At 36.5% G+C, this 13,758-nt stretch overlaps 1 protein-coding gene across 2 annotated transcripts in view; it reads right to left on the reverse strand.

The window, feature by feature from the left end:
* The window catches only part of MARCHF5 (membrane associated ring-CH-type finger 5), a 32,544-nt gene that overhangs the window by 14,572 nt on the left and 4,214 nt on the right, over positions 1-13,758 (reverse strand). The window lies entirely within an intron of this gene.

Below are 13,758 nucleotides of genomic sequence, written 5' to 3' on the forward strand. Positions count from 1 at the left end.
TGCTAATTCCCATACTGAAGATACTGAAGTCTAGATAATAAGCCAGAATCTAACAAAATAAGGATCTTACTACAAATATAATCTGGTTCAATATATTTTAAAAAATATTTTACACAAGCCATTGCAATCATAGTTAAACCTTTATAAACATGTACAGCAACAGCATCCCTATAATTGAACTATCAAGATACAATCTAATTAGACATTATGCACTAACTGAAGTTTTGCAGCACTATTTTGATGCTTAAGTTTTGTTCTCTTAACAATTTGAGTAACATCATTAAGATGAAACAGTAAAAGGCTTCTTATGTGTAACCACTAACAGTAACTGAGATAGTAAGAAGCTGAGAAATGCTCTGGCACTACTAAACAAAATAACGTTAAGATTCAAGAATTGTGATTGTAGTTTCTATGTGGGGATGTTACAGTGGTTCATGATACTTTTCCTCTCCCTCCTCTAGCATTCGTTGTCAGTAATAAACCTTCTTCCTAGCCTTTTAAACTCTTCAATCAAATTTTTTCCTTGTTTCAGCTTCTCAGCTACTCCTCACCTTTATTCCCTCTCCCCCTCATACTTTTTGTTTCAGTTTGCCCTTTCTGCATCCCATCTCTAACCTTTGTTAGCACCTGGGAGGAGAAATTACAGTTTAGAAGTCCCCTTCACCTCTAGTCATTTCACCAGGTTGTCATATTCTCTCTTATGGAAATCAGTGCTAAATAGTTGTCAGAAAACTTGCTTGACAAATTTATACTTGAACATACACATACTGAAGGTCTTTCCTCTGCACCCCTTCAAAAAAAAAAAAGAAAGAAAAAGAAGCAATGCTTGTAACCAACTAAAGCTTGTTAGACAAAATTTAGAAGGGAATTATACACACAAGGGCCAATCTTACCAGAGTCACTTTCAAAGCAACAAAAATACAGTAATTCCTTTAAAAGGTCACTACTTTCTCCCTAGCATGTCACTTGTAAACAGGTTGGGGGTTTTGTTTTTGTTTCATTTTTAACTCCTCTATGAAGAAAAATGGGGGAGGGGGGAATCTACAATGGGAAACTTGAATTTTGTCAGGCTCAAACCTGAAGTAATGAAAAATATTGTTGCCTAACAGCTTTCTTTTAAGACCTCACTATTTTGGATAGTATTCCATTTGTAAACTGAAAATGTTTCTCTAGAGAAGAATAACCATGTTTGTTTATAGGAATAACTGTGCCTATAAAATATTTGCAAGAGATTCTTCCAAAGCACTGAATCTTTTTCTGATTTATAGTGGTGGAATTATACTGAAATTAAGTTGCAAGTGTGTAAGAGAAGAATGCAGCCTGTAGCAACTTATTACTGGCATACTTGTGAAAGGGAACACAATTTGAGATGCAGATTCCAGGAAAGACTGCAGGAAAAGCAATTTAATATTGAACAATAGGTAAAACAAACATAAACTGTCACATCCACATGTCCAGTTGTAAGTAGAGAACATATTATAGTAGGTACAGAAGTAAATTTTTAACATTGGTGCTCTAAAACTAGAACTGCATCAGTTTTCATTCAAGACGACTGTTCAGTTGGAAGACTGACATCTTGAATCAGAATTGCAATTTCTTCCATTCATTTTAATGGGAAGGTAAAAGCAAAGTCCGACTTCGCTTCTTTCTGTCCTTCCCCACAACATCTGTTTAAATCAGAATCGTCGTGTTATGTGCTCCTGTAATACCATCCCTCTTTTCACCTTCATGCTCCCAATATGCACGTACAGCAGTCCTAAATGAAAGGGCACATTAACCTTCCTAAGCAGGAGGAGGAAAGACAGCCAAGCCACAAGTTAGTAAGACTCTAAGTGAAAATGCTAAAACCACCACAAAGATTTGAAAGTATTACAAAGCACAGCAGACGTTTTGATTCATTGCACAATAGAGCTAGCTAGGTCTGTGGGTGCCAGTAAGGTCAGATGCCACCACACCACAGAAGTCTAAAGTTTATTCAAATACTGACAGATTTAAGCATGAACATAATCTTGCTACACTGCAATTTTAACTACTGAATTTGTCCATGAATACTCTGTAGATTAAATTCCGTTCAAGTTTCCTGTTAAGGTTAATACGTCAAGAAAAATATGCATCTTTTCTTTAATTGCTTCATCCAGTTTCTTGCCAGGCAATCGTATCTGAAAACCTGAAAGACCCATGAAAAGAATAACAAAATCCTTTACAGACTTAAACCTTCAGCAAGTCATGAATAATGAACAGTAAATTCCTTGTATTCTGTCATCAGCTTTATCTTTCCATTGACAGCAGCTGTAGCAGAAAGGGCTAAATAAAACCATTTCAAAACAAGTATCTTGGCTCTTGCCAGATTTTCCATTTTCTTGTACTGAATAAAATATGACCTTGATTCTTACCACTGAATCAGGCTGCTACTCAGATAACCTGAAATAGAAAAGGCTGACAAGGTGGAACAAAGCATTGTTTCTGATAGAAACTCAAACCTTTTTCCTTGATGACTTTCTACAGAGCCAAATCAATAACACTAATGTATTTTTCCACACTTCCTTGGCTTAAAAAAAAAAAAGGAAAACAAAATATACACAAAAAAACATGCCAATGTCATTATTTCAGTTAAATATAGGGTTACAAATGCCTTTTAGATTCAGCTCCCCAGCATCTAAAGCTCTCTGGTCTCAAAAATTCTACTCTGACTCCAAATAACTCATTTATTGCATCTGTTTTTTTCTCTACCAAAGACAAACTCTTTTCAGGACATTGCATATGTTAAGAGCAAAGCAGATGGAGAGAAAGTAACCAGGTTTCTCCAAACCACGAGTTTCTAATCAGTAAGGAAGCCTCTCTCTCCTGTACCTGGTTGGAGTTACAGCTCCAACACACCAGTTAAGATCCTCCAGTACCAACAGACACACCTAGAGGCAGACTGCTTTCCTTTTATTGAGCTATACTCCTTCTAAAGGTTACTTTTTTCCCAAACCAGTCTTAGATTGGACAGAGGACAGGATCTAAATCAAATCTGCCTCAGCCTGTGGGAGCTGAATTCACCATGATACAGCTTTGTTTTCAAGCAGGCACGACTGTGTAAGCAATACAAAAAAAGTAATTTAAAAGCAATATCTTAATTATATACACATTAGCAAAAAGTTTGCAGAAATCTTTAACACCCCCTAAGCCCAGCAGATATCCTTGTGTCCACAACACTTAATGGAAGATGACTTGGTAGACTGGGACAGCACAGCTGCTTTATAGGCTGGTTTAAAATATTCAGTACTGCAAGACAGAATGAAAAAAGCCTTGGAATTTTTTCCCTGATGTTCAGTGGTGCACATGTATGAATAGCAAGCAAAACCAGAAAACTTTCGATAAAATAAAACTCTTGCAAGACGTTTAGCAGGACCTAACCCTTACCACGGGAAATGCAAATTTGAACATGCATGACATGCTCTAGAGCCATGAGCTAAAAAATAATTTTTCCTCTCATTACATCCTTCATAAAATATAAGTTTAAGAAAATTTTTTTGCATTTCTCCCACATCATAAAGCACACTGCTTTCCCTTAAAGCAGCAGGAATTTGCTGATATCTTGCTATCATAGTAAAGCATCCTTGTTCTGCTAAGCAGAATGACTGAGTGGCTTACTGGAATTGAATTTCACATCCAAAAAGAAAAAAGTGAAAAGGCTGCAACATAGCTAGTAGCAATGATAGCACAGAGAACCAATGCAGTGAGGGGTGAAAACGTATCTTGGAAGAAGTGACTGAAAGCACTCCAATAACTGAGCATAAAAAGGCACTGTTCCAAAGGATGACCCACAAATCTGCTGTTTGGAAGAGGCAATTTTTCATGAGCTTCTGTAACAAATTTTTATGCATAGCCTATACTGACAGATAAAATATCTTTGATGAAGAATAGTGATAAGCTTCCACTAAACCTGCCAACTACACTCTAAATACTATAAGATCATGTTTAAATGGGAAGACTAGGATGTCGGAAAAATCAAGGGAGTTACCTAGCAGCATACAACACAGGTAGGCTGCTTTGGAGCTGGCCAGAATCTTAGTAAGGGAACACAGCAAACTGTTCTCTCAAAAAGCAAGAGAAACAACACATTGCAAACACTACTGCTAAGCACTTCCTTTCCCTGAGTTTGAAGGAACGAGCAGGAATAAGATTCTTGTGCTAGAGGGCCACTACCTGGTCACAACAGAATGCAAGCCTAGCCTACATATCCCTGATAAAGGCTACAAAGAGGGGAATACCGCTTAACCCAAGACATGCTAACTTAATCTCCTCTGTGAAGCATGATGTAAGTGCTCAAAGAGATGAAGTAAGCTGCAAAGCCTAAAGCAGCATGAAGACTTCAACAGCAGAAGGCATACAGACTTATCTAGCACAATAGTGGAAGTTGGTTAGCAGAGGAAGACTGCAACAGGATTATAGGTGGAGCACCACTCCTTCCCCAATATTTTCCTGGCCATCACACACAGCGGAAAATAACTTGTATCTTCAACCCAAGCTCTGTCCATCAAACTCAAAAAATCCTTACACTATCCTAAGGGCGGGGGGGAACCACACACACACAGAGTGAGGAACAGAGATACCAGGGCAAAAATAGTAGTCTTAGATGCTCCATCATGACTTCTGCAGATCCTTTTTAAGGCAGCTTGGCATAGCAGCCATGTTCCAGCCTGGATCATTCACCTAGAAAACATGCTGTCACCTTGAAATAAAGTCTAAAATTTTGAAATGAAGTTCCTGAAAGTCATCTGACTTAATACCCCATTCTGCTCTGCCTAGTCATCAAGGACAGGGTGTAATACTGAGTAAAGGAGAAACTGATGAGAATCCAGAAACAACAGTAACTGGCCTTTACTACAAAAGTACTGCTTTCATTAAAAACAGCAGGGAAAGGTTAAATGGAGAGTATCGAGCTACTGTTGGTGCGAACATATGGCCACACAAGTGGTATCCATATATAGGTTCTGACTTCCTCTAATCACAGGATGGCGCTGTTTAAACTAGATTTTAAAAAGCTTTTAATAAAAGCTCATGAATGACTAAAACGCAATAAGCAAATGCATAAAAACAAAACATAGAATAATTAACTAGAAAGTGTACCAGAAAGATGTAGTGATTACTAGAAGTTCAACTTAAACTTATATATTCTCAATTATAGCTCCAATTAAGGAGAAATATTTTACACTTGAGTTAACCACACTATATAAAGGCAGAGATATGAGTAAAGGACAGTTCACAGAATCCTGCTGGCAACTTTCTAGCTTGTGGATAAAATTAAACCTTTGACTGCCAGCCACCACCTATTGTGCTTGAATCGTGCCTTACAAGGCTTTTATGGCCTTTGCTTCTATCCAACTTGGAATAAGAAATCCCCCACAGATTTAGCTATCTCATTGGGTTTTAGTCTCTAGTTTGTCAAAGACAATCTAGACTATTGGTAAAAAAAATTACCTTTCATTCTGGACAAATTAAACTTTTGCAGCCAGTTATTCAGGCATACCCCTTTTGCAAAGACTTCAAAATTCAGTTCTCTTAAAGGCTTTGTTTAATATTATCATACTCTCACTTTTTCAAAAGGAAAATTTGATTAAGTCACCAAGGCTCGGTGGCCTTGCTGTGAGCCTCTAAATATACAAAGAACTTCACTGTTAAAACATCTGTTTTATTTCTTAAGGGAGGGAGAGAAAACAGGGCCCTCCTAAAAATGTGCAAAGGACAAATCAGGTAAAACTATTACTCATACAATAAGCACCTTATTACTAAAACATTACACATTTTGCTAATTAAACTATTATTATATATTAGCAGCTGGGCATACAAGTCTAACAATTTAAGCTATTGAGTGCCTGCTAGTGGGCCATACCACTGATTCTTACCATCATGTTTAGGAAGAAAAATAAGAGAGTGACTAAAGCCAAGCGGAAAAAGAAAAACCAAACAACAAAATCAAAACAAAGAACCCCATACACACACACAATTTACTTCCAAAACTGAAATATGCTTTGAACAACACAATTTGAAAAGAAAAAGCTGAACACGTAGTCAAGTATATACATACACAGCAAACACTGAAAAATTCTCATAGCATTAAGTTAATGCCTTAAACATTTCATGGATTTTTTTATAATGCAGATAGCATACTATATAGGGAAAACATTTTCTTAAGCATTGTTTGACAAAGCTCTCAATCACAAACATGGAAAGTAACAGGCGATATGAAGCAATTAGAAAATTATGTTTTAGAGGCTATATAAAGTTACTTCCTTGAATGTTCCTTTAAACATCTTAATTATGTATTAATTGCCTGTAATATTCACAAAATTGTGTAGCAGTATGTCTGAAAGCTCCTCCTGATGAGGAAAATGAAAACCAGAAGAAATTCCTTTTAGTCTTAGCTTTTCTCAATGTCTAATTGCAAAGCAGCATAATGTCAAGGTATAACTGAAGTAGTAAGAGGCTCGATCAGCTAGAATTCATACACTAATATTTACCCTGGCTGAAGAAAGAAAAGCTGCTAGCATGTTCCAGATACTGCTAGCACTCTAGATGGCAAGAAGACTACACACAGCCTTCTTTAATAGATAATGTGACCTACTAGGAAGGTAGGACACCCAACTACTGACAAGCTGAACTATCTGATTTATGTACAAATAAGATTTAAAGGGGGATGGATTATTATTTGAGGCTAAAAAAATTGTCTTAGTTCTAGCAACACTGCCAGATTTAGCAAAGGAAGACAGCTTCAGACCTCAAAGTAGTTTTAAAAGCCATTCTTGCTGTAATTCATCTGCCATCTACTGTATTAAATTCTTACGGCAGTCCTCACTCCCTAGGGATATTACACATTTCACCATGTGCTAAACTTTGGGTTTTGACTGTCTCCATGGTTTCCAATACATCGGATTTACTTGCCAGACAACAAAAAGTATAACAAACAAGTAACTATATCTAACTTAAATCATTCGCAGTCATCACAACCTGAATTCTACTTTTTTTGAGAAGAGAAAAAAAAGTGCTTGCATCATTGTTTTCAGTAGCTCAGTCAATACCCTCTCCAGTTAGAGAGTGACACTTAAATTAAACCAAGGCATACAAAATGTTGGTGGGGAAAAAACCTCACAAAAACAAAAACATTTAATTGAGAACAGTGCACAGAAAATGACTCATTCGGCTCTCCAACTTATTAACGCTAAATGACCACAGTTAAATAGAGGATAGAGGGAAGATCTGTGTGAAAAATATCAATGCAGGCAAGAGAAAATTGATCTGAAGCTCTAGAACACAGGAGGTTGTTTCTTAGTAAAAAGAGACTCAAAGTATGCTATGACGCGCTAAGATACTGCTGTAGCTTAATTACATATACAAAAGATTCCCCAGTCAATGTTCCCAGAAAACAACCTCCTAACATTACTGAAGAATTTTAAAATCCTAGCATTGAGGCTAACCTTGACATCAAAACAATTCTGCTTACAGCATACTGCTTTCTTGAAAATGCTGCTTACGGACCAAGGTTAGGAATCACTGCACAACTGCTTCATTGCTTTGTCAGAATTCTATAATTAGCTGTGCCATTTGATGCGCAAAACTATATCCATTTTTCCTCTATTAGCCAAGATGTAAGTTAAAGCAAGTGTTTGGTCAACTTAAAGGAATTTAACTTTAACCTTTATTTCTTCAAGTTCTGAGACAAGGGATAACAAGCATTAGTCCTTCGTATCTCCTGGAAGATTTACTTTTCCATAACAGAAGGTTAACGTGTACTTATTAGCTTCCTTAATTGAGCACTAACCATATCTGTGTTTAAGATGTTTTTAATCTGCTGTTTTAAACTGGAATGTTAAATACAATTCCCAGTCTCAAGAAGAAGATAGAAATATGTAGTTTCTATTAAACTAGCATTAAACAACGTTACTTTGCACTGGGGGAAAGGGGAAGAGAGTTGCATCAGAAAAATACCAATACTGGTATTTGTGGTACATGTACAGAGTAGATGCAGATGTTACAAATATCAGGAGCGACATACATACAGATTAGACTAACTTTGACATGTCATTGACATGTCATTATGTGAGCTCAATCTCCTGCAGCAATTTTCCAGTATCACACAGGTAATGTAAAAATACAAATTAATCTTTAGGCACAATTTCTTTATTTACAAAAGTAAACACATTAGCATAGACTTAATTTGTTAGAAACCAAACTTATGGCTACTCACTTTTATTTCACAATTACCTTGCCTAGAGTGGAATGTGAAGTTCAATTTTTGTATGATGTGTGCCTAGAGAGTTTCATGGTTAAACTGACCATACAGGGTAAGCAATTTTTCTGTTACATTCTTCCAAAAGAAAAAGAGAAGAAAAATAGGAAGTATAGTCCTAAAGCTGCAAAAATTGGCAGGAAGACTCCAAAGCAAGCAAATTGCTTTGAACTCAGAGATTTTATATAACAGACACTATTACTATTATTCTCAGTTTATAGCTTCTATTTTTATCAAATAATTTACAGTGTAAGAGAGCAAACCAAAAAGCTCTACTGAAGTCAGTCATCTTATATCCTCCTAATATACATAATAAAAACTGAACAATTTGAGACCTAAAAATTACAGAAGAATTTTAAACATCAAGAAGATATATTCTTGGGACATTAATACCTCAAGAACAACAAAACCCACTCAAATGTGGCAGACACTGGAAATTTGGAAATGCCTTTACTCTGAATAAAGGTGAACAAAACTCCAAGGTGTCTGATCATAACATTAAGTAACTCTCCTCGGCACTCTGTAGAATTGACGGCATGACTCACCGGTAGAACAGTCACAAGCACTCAGCACATGGCCTTCTGTAATTATATCCTTCACAGAAGGCTAACTTATGTTGGCACATTTTAGTCCAATATAAAATATCCACTTCTAAACAAGAGTATTCAGATCTCAATAGGAGACATTTATAACAGGAGAAAAAACTGAGGAGAGATCAGAAAGCTATGTAAAGACAACATTACAGCTTTAAAATAGGGGGTCTAATCTTTTTTCTAGAAAGATTGTGAAGAAGTAACTACTATATTAAAATGGCTTTAAAAAAATAAATAAATCACTGAATGCCAGCCCCTCTTGTCCATAGTAACTCTATTATTCACTACCTTCACACTGTGTTAACACTTTCTTTTAATACATACACCTTGAAGAAGAAATGCATGACCAAAGGAAGAAACAGGCACAGATACATAAACTGAGAACACTGAGTAGCTCATAATGCTCATCAGCAATCAATCACCTAAAAGCCTAGAAATGCAACTACACTTATCCAAAAAGTTTGTTTCCTGTGAGAGTTGTTTCCAAACATAAGCATATAACAAGATTCCATGGTTGGCCCTTAAATCAATTGGTATTTATTTATTATAGGGAAACTGTTACATAGCAGGCCAGTTTAATTTTCATTTTTGTCTTAATCAGTTAAGATAATTAAGATTTAAAATTATAAACAAATGAACAGCTAGTCCCAGATTTAATACAACTTCAGTACAAACTTTTCTTTTTACGCCAGCATTTAAAAGTGGAGATGTTGATTTGAATTTTTCTTACTCTATTTTAGCATTAGGCAGGAGGTGTATAATCCTTTCCCCAGAATCATTGTCATAAAAATCCTGAGTCTAAGCACTTTCATTGAATGGTAGAAAGCTATCAACGAAAAGCACCCATATTAGCCTTAAAATAAGAGGAGAGAAAAAAAATTTCTTAGAGAAAAGGAAAAAACAAGATTCCAGTCCAACTAGACAAGAGGTCATCTTAACTTCTAGGTACAGATTTCAGAGCAGATGCTAAAAAAGGCTAAGTGCAGATTTACTAGAAGGTGTTAGTGGACTATACCTCTTGTATTGGCATCTCCAACACAGTATGCTCATGTCATGCAGTGCAAATAGAGCCCTAACACTGTGTTGTCTCCCTATTTAAATAAGGGTTGCATAGACCTGGTATCATAGAATTATTTGTGTTGGAAGGGACCACAGGAGGTCTCTAGTCAAACCTCCTGCCCAAGGCAGAAACAACACTGAATTCAGACCATATTGTCAGAGCTTTCTCCTGCTGCATCTTGAAAAGCCCCATGGACAGAGATCCACAGCTGCCCTGGGCAACCTGTTCCAAAGCTCAACTGCTTTGCTCCCCATCCCTACATGCTGAAGCCTTCTCTGTTCAAATTTACAGTCATTGTTTCCCATCATCCTGCCAGGAACCTCCAAAAAGAGCCAGACTGTCTTCTGAACAACCTCCTCGGTAGGTGTTAGAAGGTTATTACGTCTCCCCAAGCCATCTCTTCTTCAGGCTAAGCAGGCTCAGTTTTCCCTAGCTTTTTTCTAGTGAGTCATGTGCTCCAGCCCCTTGACCATCTTGTGTAACCTTAGTAACAGTTTCATTTAGAAACATTAACCAGAAGCAGTTTGCTTAGAAGAACTTAACCACTTCAGATTGGGACTTTTCATTCTTCTGCACTGAAGATGGATTTGCTACTTGTGGTAAGACCACAAGCACCAGTAAAAAATGAGCAAGTCATTTTTTGATAAAGATAGGTATTACATGCTATAACAAGCTAGTACGCCATTCATTCTGTTGCTGAGAGGAGGATAAGATATATCAAAAAGCTCTTATCACTTTCACACAAGGAACTTCCCAGTACAGTAAGACCATAAGCAGGTTAAGATCTCAGAAGCACCAAGCAAACAAGTCCTAAACAGCTGGTGTATTCATTACCACTTTAAGTATTACTTAAAAAGATGTTCCAAAATTAATACATGAACCTTTTAATTGATCTTTCTCTGTAAACTATTATACATATTAAGATATTTATTCAATACATTTCCATTAATTGCCAAAAGTTTTAACTTCAGCAAGCACTGTAAGACACCATGCCAAAGGAAACAATCACAGTTAAGCAATATTATAGAGGTCTAAGCACTTTTATGTGGAAGATATCAATAAACAGGTTTTTGTATTGCTTTTTTAGATGAAGCAGATACAACGTATGAAAATATTATTTTAATGCATCGATAATACATGGAATACCAAGATTTTTAGAACCAAAAATGATAGTTTCTCAGGAGTTTCCCCACACTGAAACAGAAGGAATAATTGCCTACTGTCTGCAGGTAGAAGTTAACAGTTAAGCAGCAATTAAAACATGTATGTTTGTTCCTAAGTGTATCAAGGCAGATGTCAAAGATGGAAATAAGCACATGCACATAAGATGACAGTCAAAAGGTTAAGACAGTTTACAAATAACATGCTGACACTTTTATACTACAGATGGGCAAAAAGCATTCTACAGGTCTGCAATCAGTCTTCACTAATCATCTTTACTGATAAGACACCAGAAGAACTCAATCTATGCAGAACCTTCGGCATGCAGGGAACTGGAATAGCAAGGGATGTACCTGGGATGAAGCAATAATGAAAAAGTCAAGCTGTTAGAAAGTTATTACTGTTTCAAACTTTCATTCTTCAAACTCACTCTAAGATATACATAATTTTGCTTCTTCCTTCCTGTATTGACATCAGCTTCCCATCAGTTGGGGTAAAGACAGCGAAGAACGCCCCTTGTTTCCTTTCTGGCAGAGATTAACCCAGCACAGCCCATTTGTTATTCTTATACTCTCTTCTTTCTAAGCATGAATAACCTACACTAGAGGAGCAAGAGAAAGCCAGGTACTTCTAGTTGCTGATAGACTTTGACCAGAAGCCAGGGAAAGTCCTCTTTCAAATAAATAAGTTTTAACTGTGTTGAGTAGAAAGAAAACTCCTCCTTCAGGTAGGGCAATGAAGAGAGGTGTGCTTAATCAGCACAAGTAGAACAAACAGACTGAATAACTGCAGAGATGGTAAATAGTTTACGAAAAGTAAAAATACTACATAAATCCTGTAAAGTGTTTTATATTGTTTACTACTCTGCATATCTTATCTGGTTGAACTCCACTCCTACCAAGATTTATTCATGTGTCAACTCTAGTCAGTGAGATTATTCACAGCACACAACATCCAGTACAAGTTTAAGGAGTTCAGAATAAAGGTCTTAAATCAAGGACCACATTGCAGTAATTACATTGGCTAGGTTGTAGCATTAAGGTCTTAATCCAAACCCTGTCTTCGGTTACTTCAGTACAGTCGTGGTTTAACCCCAGCCGGCAACTAAGCCCCACACAGCTGCTCGCTCACTCCCCCCCTTAGTGGGATGGGGCCGAGAATCAAAAGAGTACAAGTGAGAAAACTCTCAGCCGAAACCAGGACAAGTATCAACAGTTAATTGTCCAAATAAACCTAAATCAGTGCCCGCACTTCCAAAGAGGCAAAGAAAAGATTCATACCAACACAAATACCACCACACACGGAATGAAAGGAACAACTGAAAATTATGTAGAAAACCATTGCATATGTTGTTTTTTTTCTTTTTTAAAGAAGAAAATTACTATGGAATCAGATGACAGTTCAGAAAACTGAATAGAAACCCCATTAATTTGCTATTTTGCAACTTTTGAACCTCAATTGCTAGCATTTTTCTGACAAATCAGTGCTCTGGCAAAGGGGCAACAGTATTCATATCTTGATAGTATAAGTAGCTTCTTAAGGCAACTACAATTCTGCATTTTATCTTTTAATTGCTTTTAAAGTCTACCTGCAATTTCAGCTCTATTATCTCCTTTAAATAAGGAATGGCAAGTGTAGAGGACAAAACAGTCATATGATGTTGCTCTAGTTTCTGTCAAGGAGGGCTGCATACTAACCACAGTTGAACCAACTACTACCCATTCAGAAAATAAAGCATGCTAATTCAAAAGTTAAACCATGCTAAAATTACCACTACACTGATTCTTCAGCATGTACCTGCACAAGCCTTGAACAGATTATTTATCACATTTTGACTGACATCTTTGAATACTGAAAAAACAGAAGGCAAAAGTGACCATGTTCTGGCCAGCTGGCAAATATATGGGAAGGAGGGAGCAGGGGTTGTCTTTAATTTAGATAGTATAAGGAGTACCACAAATCACTACCACAAAACATGCTTTTAAAAAACCCTATGAAACAAAAACCCAACATTCTGAACCTTTGGTGTAACCAACTGCAAGAGCGATCCACACATAATCCAACTGAAGTCAAGAAAATAAGGCTTTAAAATATGAGTACATTTTAGCATTACGGCTCACATTAAGGTCAATATAGGCAATGACATAGCTAGGAAAAAGTTGGTGTGTGGCGAAGCATTTGCTTTTATTTTTTTGAAGACAGCAGATTGACCAGATTATCTTCACAAACAAATAAATCAGAGACCATCTGATGATACCCTTATCATAAAAGTAACAATTTTTTTTTAATTTGACCACATTGAAAATTTTTTTTTAAAATCACTCAAATATTTACATCATCTACGTTTTCTATCAACATGGCCTTGCCACTGACTTCATTTTGGCAAGTACATGTTTAATAACTACTTTTCAAATCTTGTCACTTCAGAAAGCGACTGCTCAACCAACACAGTAAAAAGACTGCATTGTAAGATAAATAGTTATTAGTTTTGTTTTCTCATATGTATTCTAACAGCAACTCTGGCAAGACCCAGTCAAGTGTTCTGTAAGAAGGCTAAGTAGTACAGGATCACAGCCAACTCATGTCCTGGCAATAACATGCAAGCTATTACAGAAAGCTACAAAATAGCAAACTGACAAGATGTAGCTATAGACATAACTTAAAAACAAACT

Source organism: Ciconia boyciana, chromosome 8 (genome assembly GCF_034638445.1).
Source record: "Ciconia boyciana chromosome 8, ASM3463844v1, whole genome shotgun sequence".
Classification (NCBI taxonomy): domain Eukaryota; kingdom Metazoa; phylum Chordata; class Aves; order Ciconiiformes; family Ciconiidae; genus Ciconia; species Ciconia boyciana.